Source organism: Salminus brasiliensis, chromosome 14 (assembly GCF_030463535.1).
Source record: "Salminus brasiliensis chromosome 14, fSalBra1.hap2, whole genome shotgun sequence".
NCBI classification, from domain to species: Eukaryota; Metazoa; Chordata; class Actinopteri; order Characiformes; family Bryconidae; genus Salminus; species Salminus brasiliensis.
The window spans coordinates 14,165,512-14,179,247 of record NC_132891.1 but is presented as its reverse complement, the minus strand read 5'-3'; the positions used below and the strand labels follow the sequence as shown (position 1 = coordinate 14,179,247).

General features: G+C 39.9%; 1 protein-coding gene across 1 annotated transcript in view; it reads left to right on the top strand.

The window, feature by feature from the left end:
• phactr3a (phosphatase and actin regulator 3a) overlaps nt 1–13,736 on the top strand; it is a 48,744-nt gene that overhangs the window by 1,396 nt on the left and 33,612 nt on the right. The window lies entirely within an intron of this gene.

Below are 13,736 nucleotides of genomic sequence, written 5' to 3'. Positions count from 1 at the left end.
CGTCCTGGAGTTGGCTGTGTGTACTCACTGCCCCTAGTTCACTGTGTGTGTGTGTGTGTGTGTGTGTGTGTGTGTGTGTGTGTGTGTGTACTACCACAGATGGGTTAAATACACAAATACGTGCACCTTTACAGCACATCAAGGACCTTGCATGATACTCACTTACTCATTCACTCCCTTATGTTAAGCAATATTGTCCACATGTTAGTTAGGTGGGAAAGCTACACTCTTTGAGGGTCCTATAGTTGAAAATGGTCATATGCAGAACTGTTACAATACAAAGAACCACTCCAAGGGTTCTGCCACTAATCCGACGTCATTGGACGTCTGAAAGAGATTTGGTGGCGTGTGACATACACTCATAAGGGTTAGTGCTGCACTAGAGTATGACTAATTATGCACTCTTGGCTGTGAGATCATGGCCCAGAATGACTTGTAACTCAGGCTCAATGCTTAGACTGTTGTGCCACTCTGGGAGCCCCACGCAAGGCATTCTAATAACATAGAGCACCAGTTATTGACATTGTGTCATTTACGTTATTCATACTAACTCAATAATTTCATTAATGCAGATTTAAACATGACGCTGTAATATATTCTAAAAATAATGATATTGAATTGACATGATATGATGTTAAAAAGCATATATATTTAGACACGCAACACCTTGGCTAAGCTCTGTGGCTCTGTGGTTTTAACTCATGCCCAAGCATCCTTGAACACTTGCCATGCTTAGAAAAAAAAAATCCTGAATGTGACCTCCTAGAGCTCCATGGTAAGCAAGCAAGGCCCTCCTGTTCTGGCATGGTGGACCATCAGCAGGTGTCCAGCACAAAGAGACAATTGTAATGGATCCCAGTTTGTTAGTCCGAGTAGGTTGTCACCGCCTCATTCCCTCTAGTCGTGATAAGCATTGCTTATTACAGGCCAAAGGGGATGTTGGCTACTTTTTTTTTTTACATATTGTACATGGATTACACTGCTGAAGTTCGCCTCTGCTGTGTTGTTCAGCTCCGCTATAGCTCTAAACCAGCGAACAAGGCCACTCTGGCAAGCGACTTTGCTCAACACTTTGGCAAGTAGCACTGTGTGGATGCCCACCCACCTCAACTGTCACCAGCGAGAAGCCACTTGTATCATACATGACACTTGACAGGGGCATTTGTGACTAATTTTAGGCCTTTTACTCTGAGAGCTGATATTCTGGGTGAATTCTGATCAATGGCTGATATACTGTGCAATGCGCAGCCCTCTAGTCGGCACAGAGTGACAGGTTAATGTGCTCTGGGAAATGATTCATTTGATGATGTATGGTTGCATAGAAATAGTCCTTATTATAGAGCGATTGAGAAGAAAAAACACAGATGCTGGGAGGAATGAAAGAGAGAGAGAAACTGAGAGAAAGAGAGTAATGGAGTGAGTCTTCTGAGGTTTGCTAATGACTCTTGCTTCCCATTGACTCGTGCCAGTAGAAGGTACTGAGGGTAATGCATCAGCTTCTCCCTCTGCTAAGTGATAATTAATTAAAAGCCCGAATGCCATGCGGCCAAACTCTCTCATGTGCTTCATGTCTGCAGAAGACAGGCTGCATCATGGTGGAGGAGAACGTGTGTGTGTGTTTTCCTTGCTCACAGTTACTCGTCAGCGCAGTGGAAATCCCTCAGATGTTGTGTTTTTATAGTCATTCTCCTTCAGAAAGGATCTTGTCTTAAGATGAGTTGAAGTCAGCTCATAAAAGATCCCAGTAACATGTGTTAAGTTTGTCCATGTCATCTTTGTCTTTGATTTCAAGCACGGATGCGTGATATTTTGTTTAATAATCATTAGAATGACATTGCAGACGACTGCAAGCAAAAGCAAGCCCTCTGTGATAATGTAAGCTGAGGCAAATATCTGAGAAACCAGTCCCATAAAGTACTTCATGAAACCACTCAGAAATACTGTAATAAGGGAGCAAGACCACATCTGAAACCTTCTCTTCCCCTCCTCTCCTTTCATGCCCTGTGACAAAACTTTGCACCCATCCATGCACCTGCCTGTCTTCCACGCTTGCTCTCAGTCACTGAGCAACAGAGGGGTCCGATTTCACCTACTCAGTAGAAACCATCGAGAACTTCAGTCCAAGTGCCTCCGAGTTCCCCATCACTGCATCAAGCTCAGTTTGAGGAGTGGTCAGCACTCGCAAACACAATTAAACACCTATCAGCCATAACTTTAGCACCACTGACAGATGAAGTGGAAAACATTGATTATCTTCATCTACAGCGGCATCAGGCAAGAGGAGAGATTTATTAGGCAGCGAGAGAACAGTCGGTTGTTGAAAGTGATGTGTTACAGGCAGGGACAATAGGCAAGCATTAGATTTTTAGCAGGTCTTGTGGAGTGTTCCTGGTATGCAGTGGTTAGTACCTACAAGAAAATGGACAACCGGTGAAAAGGTGACAGGGTCATGGGCAACTTAAGCTCTTTGATGTGATCCATGGAGGCTCCACCTCACAACTTACTGGACCTAAAGATTCTACTGTTAAGGTCTTGATGCCAGGTACCACAGGAGGCATTCAGAGGTCATATGGAGTCCATGTTTAATGGCCAAATCTTTTGTGGCAGCCTACTCAATATTAGGCAGATAATGTTAAGGCTGATATTTATTGCGTTATTTAAAAAACAGCACCAATTTCCCAAAATTCCATACATTTCTGTCCTTGAGAAGTCTGGGTAGACCTGAAGTTCCTATTATGGACGTGATGCTAACTACAGAGTAGCCAGAAGACTTCAGTGGTCTACAGCTTGGGCTAGCTTCTAATGTGTCTTCTAATGGTAACAACATTCAGTTGTTCTCAGTGTTTAAAAGTTAGAAACCAAACTTTTGCCTGTATCTACTGTCCAGGGAAGGCTACTTGATTTTGGAGCATTGCTGTGGGGATTTGATTGCATTTAGCCACAAGAGCGTTGGTGAGGTCAGGAAGTTGGATGATCACCTCATACCAATCTAGTCTACTTACGGTACCATGTTTATCTGCCATGTGCCACATGTTTATAGGTTCATGTTTCAGTATTCAGTATTTTCAGTAATCAGATCAAGGCTAATATACATCCATATTTATTGCAATGCTGGTATTTTACCATCACTATTCAGCAGAAACTGCTGGATCAGATGTTGGATGGAAAAAAGAATAAATCAGATGTTATATATCTAGCCTGAAATAACACACACTCATTCTGTATGATGTGATGGTGTCAGCTGTGTGTTTCTTCCTTTAGGGTAGTTGAGTATTGGAGTAGTTTGAGTGTAATAGTCTACTTTTAGATGCTCATCTAATGAAGTGCTTAAATTAAAAATAGCTTCTTTTAAGGCTTGGAAGTTATTTTAGGTTTCCACCCCCTTTTCTCCCCAATTTAGGCATTTCCAATTCCATACCCATTATCTACTTCTCCCTCTATCCCATGATGCTACCAGCATGGGAACCATGAAGGTTAGCGCATGATTTCTCTGAGACAAGTGAAGGCAGCCAGCTGCTCCTTTTGGTGCCGTCACCAACACAATGCCACTGGTCGCGATTGGAGGAGAACGCTAACTGCCAGTTCTGTCACGTCAGCTAACAGACGCTCATGCTGACTAGCATTAGCACTGAGTGATGGGGGAGGGCCATCTTATCCACCCTGAGAGAGTGAGGCCATACTGTGCTGTGGCTGTTTCCAGACACACCTGCGCTACACGCTGTTCATGCATCTTAGTCCCAATGCTGCTGGTCATTTCTCGTCAATGAGAAGTACATGAATGAAATGTTTCGGCGGCTTGTTGAGGACCTTACAGCAATCCCTGCCCGCCTGACTCCTCTCACGAGAGTGCCATGTATTCACCGAAGGCCTCCTGCTACCACACTCCAAGACTGTCCTTGCTCTCTGCCCAGTCGGCCTGGGGGCTGTATGCCTGTATTAAAGAAAGAGATAAACCTGTTTGCTGGAAAAGCTGGACTGAATGGCAGTGGGAGACGTTGGAGAGCGAGGTGTCAAAATGAAACAGCGAGCAGCACATGTGGGAGGACTCTTGGGCCGCTGCCAGTAAGCATCTGCCTTAAAATGTCCAATTTCCATTTCTCATTTAAACTGCCCTGATATGGGATTGAGTATTTGGACATCAGTCACACACTGTTTGAATGGAATTATTACTGTTAGGACAAATATATGGGCTGCCTTTAAATAATGTACAGGCTGGGGTGACAATCTTAGAGCCCAGTCTCAAGCAGTCTTTAGTAAAACTGGCTTAATGGTAAAGACAGTCACAGGTTTAGTAAGATAGCGCTATGTTGTTGTTAAGGCTGCCGTTATCAATTAAATTAGTAATGCAGTCATCTGCAGATTATTTTGATTAGCCAAATAATACAAATGACACTTTACGGTACAAAAATAGGTCTATATGTCACGACACCCACATTAAACAGGGAAATACTGGTCACCATTGCTGCCATTGCTGCATTTTCTATACTGCTGTACAGAAGTCTTTTAATGGCATTGGCACTGTATTTAAATACACAGGATTTGTTATGCTAGGGGGTTGCCACCCTTGCTGTCACTGAGACCTGTGTCTTTGTATGCTGGTCAAAGCTGCTTGCTGGCCTCTACTGTGCCAGTGGTAAGCTATGACTCATCAGTTGCATCTAATACCGGCTGGTGGGGGAGTCTGAGCATGTATAGTGGGGGAAGGTGCTGGGTAATGTCTGATGGAGTTCGTGATTTTAAGTTCCAGACCTTGATACGTTTATGCACGTCGCCCGAAAAAGGCAAAAAATCTGATTTTTTAGCATAGTAATGTGAACATATCCTTAAAATGATTTGTTTTTATTAATGAAAGTACAACATTACAGTTTGGAGGCAGAAGGAATATGGGTCATGGCATGGGGTGTGCTGATGGTACAGCTGTTGCTTAAAACATTGATGTAAAAATCATTGAATCAGATATTATGATAATTAAATTCCTATTCTCCATGATTGTCACCTGTACTCATGACCACAAGGATATTAAAATAAAAAAAGGAAAAAAATATTTGAGTGATTATTGGACTAATCACATAAAATACTGCAATTCTTACAGCATGCTATTTATAATAATGTTATGTATTTATATATGTATGTATTTATGTATTTACATATGTGCAATTTAACTCACCTATAGACAGAATACAATGTCAATGTAGTTTTAGCCTAAACAATGGAAAGTATCACCTTAGACTATTGAACTGTTTTCCACCACAAAGCATTCAATACAGACCTTTGATACGTTGTCTGAGAATGCTGTGAGTGCCTTGAAAGCCCGGTTCACAAGGGTCAGCCAGTGTCATGATACAATGTGCTCCCTAATATAGAAGCCATAATGCAATATTGATGGGAAAGTGACCAAAGTATCTGATTTGAGTTGCGCTGGTGCCAAATCGGAGCAGATGCTGCTGCAATTAGCTTATTTTAGAAACAGACTTTCACGGCCTTCAACAGAGGCCTGGAATGGAACAGCTCACTAAAACAACATTTTAGTAAATAAACACTCAGAAAGTGATCATTTGAGATTGGTCTAGTCTTCATTAAATCCTTTTAATTGATTAAAATGTTCAACTAATGATCATATTTTCATAAAACATTTAATATGAGAAATATCTTGTGTTTGATACATAACAGCGGGTGTCATGAATCTCGGTGATTCAATTCAATTAAGAATCTTTAGTAATTCTTAAACACATTAAATCTTAAATTTCACCAGAATTTGATGTTATTTGATTATTTTAGCGTGACTATTTGATTATTTTAGCGCATGTGACTAGAGAACTATTTATACAGCAACGTTTTTGGAATGACGCATTATTAAATATTATTATAACTGATTATAATTGATTACAGCTTTCCATTTATTGTTGAATATTGTACCTTTTTAATGAAGAAAAAGAAGAGGCAGATCTGTTGTGCTGTGCTGTTCTGTCTTTAAAGTGCCAATATCCTACATTTTTCTTGCATTGTATTTCTTTCCCCTTTGAATAATTTTATATACAAAATTCAGTCACATTTGTTTGGTATGACCATTTTATGACATGTTTTTGTTATTGGGCTTTAAATGACCTCTGTTCTGACTGGAGGCCCTGTTTTGTGTCTCATTTAAAAAGCACCCCAGCCTGAAACACTCTTTATGGCTTGAAAGTGAATGGGAGGGGCTGAACTGCTGTAGGCTGCATGGTAGACTACATGTATGTAGATGAAATTGTCATTTTAACATGGCCTGGATTTGCAACTTAGTTTTCATTTATGGACTGTATGGGCTGGGGAATGAACATCATGTTTTGAAAAATAATGTTTACGTAATATGGTTAATAGGCCCTTTAATACTCGTCCCTCACTTTAATACTCACCATCACTCAAGAAGTCTCATTCTTCATGTCGATACAAACGCCTGAAGGATGCACAGTGCAGGCGGCTATACAGGAGAAGACCAGTCTTGTCCTTGTCAAGCACAGTTCACTGGCTGCCATCTCTTCTCGGGCATGAAAACAGAACACAACAACAAGCTCAGCGGCCTCCCCGGACATGCAGCAGGGAGCAGATTAGGCGTTTGACAGTGTGTCTTTTTTAGCTGTGCGTCTGAGCGAGGGCAGGAGGAAGTAACTTTCTGCGGTTAAATGCCACAGCCTCACTGATTCAGACCTTACACCATCAGGGGTTCTTTCCCTGACTGTCACACAGATTTCTACAGCGTGGAATCCTTGCTCAGCCGGCCGCTTTCACAGGACAAAACCGCTGTCAGAATTCCCAATGAATAGAATTCAAATACACCTACATGCTTAAAATATGGTACTTTGGACTAATGCCAGAAGATTTACTCATGGATGGTTCTTTAAAGAACAAAATGTATCATAATATTTTGAATCAATCGGGAACCCCCAGAGAAGGGGGTTCTGGGAACTAGAAAACTCATGCTTATAATTGTAGTTCATGTTATTTAGTGGAAATATGCTTTGCAAGATTACAGTGCCAGTTTTATTAATTATAAAATTTTGGTTGGCGGCACAAAGTTTTCTTAGTTCTTAGCACCTACGCAATTGGGAAGGGATTATGAAATCAACCAATCACATTCTAATTCCTGGTGGGTGGAAGTTACTTCTACTACATCTGGAAGTCCAACATTCATTAGTGATTGTGAATGTGAGGGGGTGTCTAATCAGTATTTAGTCAGTTTTAAGATCATAGTGACTATTTGTTCCAGGACTTGTCAGTGTAAAGTGTATAGGTCACTATTTAACCACTACATACAAGTTAAAATATGTTACTGTTTGTTACAAGCTTTACATTGAAGATGAAATGTATTTCACAAGATTTGAATGTTAATCTAGAATGGCCAACAAATATTCAAGGTACTTCCCCCTTTGTTCACTCGATTTCAATAGTTATTTTGTAAATTTGCAGTATTAAATTGAAATAAACAATTTTTTAAATTACCTATTCAGTTGGTTTTCCTCAGAAAACATATAGTTTGGTATTGTTATCAAAATCGCATATTTCACTCATGTGAAAGAACCTTAAAAATTGCACATTAAGTGGAAAAACTTAAAAACTTCTTCACACTCACACATCTCACATACCACCATTCACGAAAGGATCTTTCTCTCAGAGGATTTCCGCAGACCCCCATAGATCTATTAGTGATTGTGCATTGCAAAAACTCTAGCATCCACCTGGAAAACCATAGCAACAACCTAGCCACTTCATACCAATAATCTGAGCTACTATAGGAACTTTTGCCAACATCAAGGCAATCACTTGTAACAATCACTTGTTTAGAAAAAAAAGTCATCTTCAATGGCAGATGAGGACAATAAGAAAACCTAAAACATATAGAACATACAGAAGACCAAACCTATGAAATTGACTAATGAGGTTGTAAGGAGATACAGAGTAAATCAACAATTTAAAGCATAACATGAACAGACAGGTGAAAAAGAAACTACACACACAAACAAAGCTGAACGCAGAAACACAAGGGGTATATATAATCAGCCGGGACAAAGAAAACCTGGGGTGAATAGAGAGAGGTGCTACAGAGTAGACACAGGTGGGCACAATGATAACAAGGTGGGGCAAAGGCGGAAACAGACAAAAACAAACCACAAAGCACATGGAGAATGTAAACAAGGGACAGAGTAAAACTTTCCTGCAACTGGTATACAATTAGTTCAGGCTTTTGAAGATCACCTGATATAACCTGACCATATATGAGCCTTGTGCATAAAAATGAAAAGAAAACTAGGCTAAATATAAATACTATTAATACATACAGTACATGATAATACTTCTGGGAATACTTCAGCAATTTCTCACAACCTTCGATGAGTTACATTGTTTAGCACAACCTCGTTAAAGCGGCTATGCACCCACCGCCAGCTGACATCTTAAAATGTCTATCAAGGCAGTTTTCATTTTAGAAAGGTTCATCAGACGCCAGTGTTGTATAAACCTACAAGCAATTAAGTACTTTCGATTTTCTCTGGCAGTCTGCACAGAGGACAGTGAGAGAAGATAATGTATGCGTGTGTGTGTTTATGTGTGTGTGTTTAACAGACACTGAGTGAAATTCAGATTATGTAAATATCATTGGCCATATGTATATTTACATTTACATTTAAGGCATTTAGCAGACGCTTTTATCCAGAGCGACTTACAAAAGTGCTTTGCTATTTACCCAAGAAAAACCTCAGCTAGTTTGAATAGGCTAATAATTCAAAGATACCTCTAATTGAAGATAATTGAAGACTACCACTATGTCACTTCCTTCCATCAGTTGCTCCTTGATGGAAAAGCCATACACAAAATGTCTGTTAATAGTTATAGAGCCATCAGCGTTTGCAGCACAGATATCACAGTAGTGTGCAAGATGGAAATGAGCCTCTAAACAATCAATGAATATTTGATTGTGTGCTGCGACCGTCCTGACCACACACAGGTGTTTGTGAGTGTGTATGTAAATTAAGTGAGTCAAATGATACAATAAATGTGATGTCAACATTAGGGCACTGCATTAGCAAGAATCTGGCAATGCGATTCAATTACGTTTCAATATACTGCGATTTATTGTGATACTGTAAGCAAGGTGATATATTGCAATTTTTTAAAACACAGTTTAGGAAACCCTCATATGCATAAAATCTGAGCTAAAGAAAAATTGGGAGCTGTAGACGCTGCTTTTTTGGTACGCTAAACATAATTTCATAGTTCTTTAATGTGTCGACCTTCTCTTATGCAATGCATTGTACGGTACACCACAGGCCAGATTCATCAAATGCACCACCACGGGTTTACTGTGACAATAAGAGAAATTGTGCCACAGCAACACAATTGCTCCTTTAGAAACAACAGTAGCTGGAGAGTTTCATAGTTTGTGCTTCCGGCTGGTTTGTACCTGAACACTTTTGTGGAAAAAAGCCAATATGGATTTAACTACACTGTCAACTTATTAAAATACAGGCATATTAAAAGACATATTGTGGTCTGTCTGGATTAAAGATCATGGCAACCTTTTTGAGCAAGATGTTGGGGTGCGTTAACACAGAATTTGAGAATTTGCTCTATTTGACTAAGCACCAATCCAACTCATATTTGATGGTAGTCTACCAATCCATAAAAATGCATAAATCCATAAAAAATCCACATTGCCAGGAGGGTTAATACACCTAGAGGCAGCTCTTGGCATTGGGCATAATAACCCTAGGCTTTGTCCTGCTGCTCCACAGTCTAATTCTACAGAGAATATGCCGTACAAACTGTGTATGCAAATCGAATACCTGTGTAAGCAGTGGGTGCACATTAGCTGAAGGAGCTGAATTAACTAATGAGATGAGGTGTCTGGATGTATTTGGACATACAAAAGTGTAACTAAAATGTGGTATTTTGGCCATGATGAGCAGCAGCAAAAGAATATTGAATTTCCACCTTAATTTGTGCTGTAAACCCACCCATTCCATTGCTGGATTGATGATTACCTCAAGGCATGCACTGGGACAGAAAAAGGACTTTTTGGCCATCTTGTATTTTACATATCTGCTTATGCAGATGCCAGTACTAATACATACACACATTTAAATGAGCTCTTAAATCCACCTGGGCCACAGGGAATTACAACATTTATACCTACAGGTTCCCATATACAGTAACATTAATACACTGCTGATGCATTAGCTTGCGTGCAGTTTATATTGGTATACATTTAACTCCTTTCTGATGTTCAGCATTTAGCAGATGCTCTTGTCCATGGCAGCTCTATCTTGCTAGACAGGTAGAATGCAGAATTAGTGTAAATTAAGTGAGTCAAATGATACAATAAATGTGATGTCAACATTAGGGCACTGCATTAGCAAGAATCTGGCAATGCGATTCAATTATGTTTCAATATACTGCGATTTATTGTGATACTGTAAGCAAGGTGATATATTGCAATTTTTTAAAACACAGTTTAGGAAACCCTCATATGCATAAAATCTGAGCTAAAGAAAAATTGGGAGCTGTAGACGCTGCTTTTTTGCAATGCTAAACATAATTTCATAGTTCTTCAATGTGTCGACCTTCTCTTACCGTTCTATGCAATGCATTGTACGGTACACCACAGGCCAGATTCATCAAATGCACCACCACAGGTTTACTGTGACAATAAGAGAAATTGTGACACAGCAACACAATTGCTCCTTTAGAAACAACAGTAGCTGGAGAGTTTCATAGTTTGTGCTTCCGGCTGGTTTGTAACTCTTGTCCATGGCAGCTCTATCTTGCTAGACCGGTAGAATGCAGAATTAGGAGTCTTGGCCCAAGATGCATATAGCTTAGTGTGAGAAGGGCAGCTGTGTTTCCACTGCACTGTACCAAGGTATTGTGGCTTCATCTTAGTGTTGTTCAGCCCTACTTCTTTTGGAAGCAGCTAACAGATTAGTGACACTGGCAGAACAACTGAACCTATATATATATATATATATATATATATATATATATATATATATATATATATATGTGTGTGTGTGTGTGTGTGTGTGTGTTTATATATATATAATGGGTATATATTATGGGTGCATGGATTGATACTATTCTTTAAGCTGTGGGGTTCAGTGGGTTTCTTTTGCTTTGGATTTTGGCGCTCACACTTGCAGGCGCTCATTTGACCTTGTAAAGTGCAGCAGAGGCAGTTTCACTTGATCACTGTAAGTGGATGAATTTCTGCAGGAGCCCTTTTCAGTTTGAGCAGGTCATGGCTTCGAGGTGCTTCCTTTGGCAGCCTGAAAGTGAAAGAAAAACCCTTGCACCATCCACTGAAATGAGTAATGCTTCTCTGCAGTCTTGGGGAAAAGACATCATCAATTAACAGTTATTTGTACTGTGCGTTTTGATACCTAGTCACATATCGCACTCCCTGGAGAAGCCTACGATTCGTCAGCCTGTTTGACCACCTGCGATTTGTCAAAACACTCACAGTGCACTCGATGGATCTGAGATTATTCAGTGGGCTCACAGCAGTCTGCAACCGAAATGTGATTCATCGTTTGATAAATCATCTTGTTTATGACTGGATGTGTGCTGCAGCAGACCAGCTAATAAATGGATTCTATTAAGGTCCACCTTTCACAATGAACTAATTACAGAGGCTCAAAACACCATTTTGATTAAGATTTAATTAACAGCACAAAGTTAAATTGATTCATTGGGCCACCCTGGTGTCATGCACTGTTGCCTTGTTCTGACCCGCATGTGTGTGTGTGTGTGTGTGTATGAGGCCAGGCACTGATGGAGAATCTGATACAAAGTACCTCCTGAGGATCATATTTTAACACACCACTGTGGCTGCTCAAATTTAATCAAAGATTCAAAATAGAAACAGTGAGGAAATAAACATCCAGTCCAGTCTTCGGTCTCAAAACAGTACTAACCCTTTAAATGCCCACAGCCTTGCTTACAGGCCTAGGCTTATGTTCCTCGCTTTTGTATTATAATAATCTTGCAAGCCTGTATTGCATATCATGTAATTACTTAATAATACAGGTTTAACAATGCATTACATAGTTGTGAAATAGCAATGGAAATTGACAGTTCAGTATCACTGAGATAAATAGCTGATCAGCACAGTGATTTATCAGTCTACTCAGGCTTTAATAGAACTCAGTAACACTGAGATAAATAGCTGATCAGCATAGTGATTTATCAGTCTACTCAGGCTTTAGTAGAGCTCAGTAACACTGAAATAAATAACTGATCAGCACAGTGATTTATCAGTCTACTCAGGCTTTAGTATAGCTCAGTAATACTGAGATAAATAGCAGATCAGCACAGTGATTTATCAGTCTACTCAGGCTTTAGCAGAGCTCAGTAACTAAATAACTGATTAGCACAATGATTTGTCTACTTCTGCTCTTAAATAGATAACTGATGAGCATATTTCTGTTCTATGTATTTTTTATTTAGTGGGTATTTTATATTTTTAAATATTCGCCTAAAATGTGAATACTGCCTTTTACACCATAACATGCACTAAATACAGATTCCTGTATTCTCTATTATCTATTCACAATACTGTCTTTAGTTACATCCCAACCCTGTTCATAATTTTAAATGCATCAATTAACCAATCAACAGCACTGCATGTTCATATCATGTGCCAAAGCTTCTCCCCTTGTCCAACATTAATTTTCTTAATTTAAATTTTTTCTGAATCAAATTATATCGTGGGCTGAGTGTATTGGTATAGACCTACCGAATAACAAACCTTAGGATAAAATTTGCTTGAGAATTTAATGGGTCAGATGGCATGGTGTAATTTGAATTATTTCTCATTCCTACTTCAATGAGATTCTGCTACCCTTTCAATTGATGCCATGTAGTAATCAAATGTGTAATTATGTCATCCTATTTAAAAAGTGTAGCAAAGCAGAAGTAATAAGTCTCACCTTCTAAGGCTTAATCAGCAATCCCAAACTAAAACAGGGCAAACGTCTTAAAGGCTGTGCCCAGACCCTGAGCCCTCCCAGGCAAGCCTGTCACTCCACGACCTTTTTATCTCCAGATCAGTGATGGGCTCAAGCAGCCGCCCTGCTGTAGTACTTTGTCTCCAGACGCAGTGTGTTTAATATTGATCACAGCCGAGGGATGCAAAGATCCTCTCTCCTCCAAGCATTACCTGAACTGCTGAGACTGGTTCACAAAACATTTCGCCCATTCATGAGCTGAATCATAACAGCGCTTGGCTGAGACAGTGTTTGCGTGAGCGAGGCTGCATGGTGATTCAGTGTATGGTAGAGTTAAACTGTAAGTGAAAGCGTGGCTGAGAAGCAGCTTAAAGAGAATAGGATAGAGCTGATGGAGAGTGGGAGGAAGGAAAGAAGAGGGGGAGGGGAGGCAGAAAAAAAGGAACAGCGAAGAGACCCAATAGGATGGAAATTACTTTTAAGTGACTCATAAGTAGTCCACGGACGATCACACGCCTTGTACGTAAGTTTTGTAAGCTTGTACGACTCAGGCAGCTGCCACAGTTTGGATTTGCTCATTATTACAGTACCCACTGTTGAGCTAGAATCACATCCCGGAGTTCTTTTTTGATGGGATCAGGAGCTATGTTGGTTGGAACATCAGTGGGAATTCAGTGGTGGTTACTCTAAAAGAACCCACCCTTGCTTTGCCCACCAGCAAAAATATGTTGTAGTAAATCAAAACTAAGGAAAAGAAATGTA